This window comes from Colobus angolensis, unplaced genomic scaffold, assembly GCF_000951035.1.
Source record: "Colobus angolensis palliatus isolate OR3802 unplaced genomic scaffold, Cang.pa_1.0 Scaffold40, whole genome shotgun sequence".
Classification (NCBI taxonomy): domain Eukaryota; kingdom Metazoa; phylum Chordata; class Mammalia; order Primates; family Cercopithecidae; genus Colobus; species Colobus angolensis.
The window spans coordinates 3,890,516-3,894,655 of NW_012117377.1; the positions used below are offsets into that span (position 1 = coordinate 3,890,516).

Genomic DNA, 4,140 nt, shown 5'->3' on the forward strand with positions numbered 1-4,140 from the left:
GAGTAGCTGAGAATACAGGCACATGCCACCATGCCAGGCTAATATTTTGTATTTTTAGCAGAGACGGGGTTTCACCGTGTTAGCCAGGATGGTCTCGATCTCCTAACCTCATGATCCACCCGCCTCGGCCTCCCAAAGTGTTGGGATTACAGGCATGAGCTACTGTGCCCAGCAGCTCCCAGTCCTTTAAGTCACTCCCAGCCTTCAGGTCTTTCCAGCTGAGTCCCCAGGCACCATGGAGCATAGACAAGCTGTCGCCGTGTAGGCTTTCTGAAATCCCTTTACCCATAGACTCCATGAGCATACAAAATGGGTGGTTGTTTCATGCAGAGTTTTTACTGGTTACCAAACAATGCCCACCCTCAACAAGGCAGCCGAAGTCATCCTTTACTTCTCTGATGAATGTATGAGGGGGAGTCACATCAGGAAGGATCGTGGAGGGCAAAAAGAACTTGAGAGCTCACCCAGATGCATATCCCGGGGAGGACCTTGCATCTGCAGTGTGGTGACAACCTACACTGCTGTGATCCAAGGACTAAGGAAGTGGAGAAGGCTGGGAGCAGGAGAAGCAGCACTGGGCACAGGCAGTTAGCTGAGTGTCCAAGGCCAAAGATGGCTTCTCCAGTTCAAAGTCCACCTTAGAATGGCTCACACCAGTAATCCCAGCACTTTGGGAGGCCAAGACGGGTGGATCACTTGAGGCCAGGAGTTCGAGACCAGCCTGTCCAACACGGTGAAACCCCATCTCTGCTAAAAATGCAAAAATTAGCCAGGCATGGTGGTAGGTGTCTGTAGTCCTAGCTACTCAGGAGGCTGAGGCAGGAGAATCACTTGAACCTGGGAGGTGGAAGTTGCAGTGAGCTGAGATCAAGCTACTGTACTCCCACCTGGGAAACAGAACAAGACTCCACCTTAAAAAAAAAAAAAAAAAATTCACTCCAGAAAGTAGATTTATTTGGGAAGAATATTCATTGATCCAGGCTAAACAATAAGAGTATGTCTGGAGAAGGAACCTAGGAGTCAGGGTTTTTACCTGGCATACAGCACAGATGACTTGAAGGACATATTAGAGGAACTGACTAGAGCAGACAAGCCAGGGAGGGCAAGGACAGCCACAGGCAGGAGAGAGGGAGAGCAGCCACCTGGGAGTGGGGGAAGCAGCCCAGAGGAGGAAACAGCAGGCTCCAGAAGGAGTGAGCCCAGGAGATCCGCCAGGCCCAGCACTGTTGAGGGACTTTAGGGAGCTCATACCTTCTCCGAGTCCCAATTTCTAGAACAAATAGTCTCTCTCAGCTGGGCACAGTGGCGGCTCATGCCTGTAATCCCAGCACTTTGGGAGGCTGAGACGGGTAAATCCCTTGAAGCCAGGAGTTTAAGACCAGCCTGGCCAACATGGTGAAACCCCATCTCTACTAAAAATACAAAAATCAGCCGGGTGTGGTGGTGTACACCTGTAATCCCAGCTACTCAGGAGGTTGAGGCATAAGAATCGCTTGAACCTGGGAGGGTGGAGGTTGCAGTGAACCAAGATTACACCACTACACTCCAGCCTGGGTGACAGAGCAAGACTCTGCCTCAAAAAAAACAAAAACAAAAACAAAAAAACTCTCTCTCTCTCCCATTAGGATGCTTCCTCTTTCCCATCATTCATCTTTTAATAAAAGTCCGAACACCTTAACAAAATTTACAGGGCCCTGAAGACCTGCCTAGTCCTTTCTCCCTGTCACTGGCTGCAGACACCCTGGAATCCTGTTTGTAAAACTCTTAAACAGTAGGACCCCTTTCTCAATCACGCCTTCCTCTGCCTGGTGTGTTTCATCTCCACCATTGGCTCTGTCCCGTCATTCTGACCCAAGTGAAAAGTATTCCGCCTCTGATCACCTGGAAAATGCATTCCATCTGCCAATCACTGAGTCTTTTTCTTCTTTTTTATTGTACTTATAAATATCTGAATGCTATCTTCCTTCCCTTGCTAGCATTAAACTGGGCTCCATGAGGGCCAGGACCTTGCCTACCTTGTTCAGTGAGGTATTTTCAGGACCCAACATAGTGCTAGTAGATAGTCAGTAAATGCTCAATAAATGTTTGCTGAATATCAATCAAAACTCCTTCCTAGATAAACTCTCATCCACACTTCAAAACCCAGTTCACAAACCCAGGAATTTGAGGCTGCAGTATCTTCTGTAACCACACTCTCCAAGCACTTGTTCTTGTTGTACTGTTGATGAATGAAACACCCTATCTTTTGTTGTTGTTTTTGAGACAGGGTCTCATTTTGCCACCCAGGCTGGAGTGCAGGGGCGAGATCTCAGCTCACTGCAACCTCTGTCTCTCAGGCTCAAGCAATCCTCCCGCTTCAGCCATGTAACTGGAAGTACAGGTGTGCACACCACCACCCAGGTAATGTTTGTATTTTTTGTAGAAACGGGGTTTTGCCATGTTGCCCAGGCTGGTCTCAAACTCCTGAGCTCAAGCAATCCACCTGCCTCGGCCTCCCAAAATGCTGGGATTACAGGTGTGAGCCACAACGCCCGGCCTTGAAACACCCTATTGTTACTGCATTCATGGTGCTCCACTGTACCTCCTGTTCCCTCTGTAGGCTGTGTTAGTGTCACTCAACACTGTAGCTCAAGGATCCCATATTTGTCAAGTAAAGTAACTTCCACTTAGGTAGGGAGCCCAACAGAGAGCTAGCAGCCTGGCTTATAAAAGTGGCTGCCCAACCTCAAGTCCTGATGAGATGATGTTGTGTGAAAATGGAAAATATTCTTGGCCTTTCTGGGCCTCAGTTTCCCTATCTGTAAAACGACAGTAACATAACCCAGGGTCACCAGTTTGTTGGGTATGCACTGGGAAAACGTATCCACTTGTGACCTGCTGCACCTTAAGTTCTTGTTTCCAAAAGTGACAGGAAGAAGCTCAGCCCCAGGAAAACACAAAAACCAGTTGGATCCAGAGATGCCTGAGTTGGAGCTGAGCTTTGGCCAACTCTCTTCATTACCACACTAAAAACCCCCTCTCTGGCCTGTGTGGTGACTAATGCCTATAATCCTAGCACTTTAGGAGGCTTAGATGGGCGGATCACTTGAGCCCAGGAGTTTGAGACCAGCCTGGGTAACATAGTAAGACCCTGTATCAACAAAAATTTAAAAAATTGACTGGGCGTGGTGGTGCACACCCCCGTAGAACCAGCCACTCTGGAGGCTGAGGCAGGAGAATTGCTTGAGCCGGGAGGCGGAGGTTGCAGGGAGCTGAGATTGCACTACTGCCCTCCTGCCTGGGAGACAGAGTGAGACCCTATCTCAGAAACAAAACAAAAAAAGGTTCAGTCATCTCTGATGGTGTCATCAAGGTGTTCAACGACATGAAGGTGTGTAAGTGTTTGCCGCCAGAGAAGGTGAAGCAGCACAGGAAGGCGGTGCTCTTCTGCCTGAGTGAGGACAAGAAGAACATCATCCTGGGGGAAGGCAATGAGACCCTGGCGGGTGATGTGGGGCAGACCCTCCATGACCCCTACACCACCTTAGTCGAGATGCTGCCAGATCAGAACTGCCACTATGCCCTCTATGCCACAATCTACGAGACAAAGAGAGCAAGGAGGAGGACCTGGTGTCTATCTTCTGGGCCCCGAACCTGCACCCCTTATAAGCAAAATGATCGATTCCAGCTCCAAAAATGCCATCAGGAAGAGGCTGACAGGGATCAAGCATGAATGACAAGCAAACTGCTTCGAGGAGCTCAAGGACTGCCGCACCCTGGCAGAGAAGCTGGGGGGCATTGCCTTCATCCCCCTGGAGGGTAAGCCTTTGTGAGCTCTTTCTGGCTCCCTGCCTGGAGCATCTGGCAGCCCCACCCCTGCCCTCAGCGGTTGCAGGCTGCCCCCTTCCTGCCAGACCGGAGGGGCTGGGGGGACCCCAGTAGGGGGAGGGCAATCCCTTCACCCCAGTTGCCAAACAGATCCCCCAGCCCTGGGTTTTCCTCCTCCCTCCATCCCTGAGGGTTCTGGCCTTCCCAGACTGCTTTGGATCTTCTGATTCCTCTTGGGTCAAAGCAGATCAAGTTCCCCCAGGCACCCCAGTTGTGAGGGAGACTGTATTTTTTTTTTTCTTTTTTTTTTTTGAGACGGAGTCTCGCTCTGTC

The 4,140-nt window shown here is 50.0% G+C and overlaps 1 pseudogene; it reads left to right on the forward strand.

The window, feature by feature from the left end:
* The first annotated feature begins 352 nt into the window (after positions 1 to 352).
* LOC105521553 lies at positions 353 to 3,812 on the forward strand (annotated as a pseudogene).
* The last annotated feature ends 328 nt before the right edge of the window (positions 3,813 to 4,140 follow it).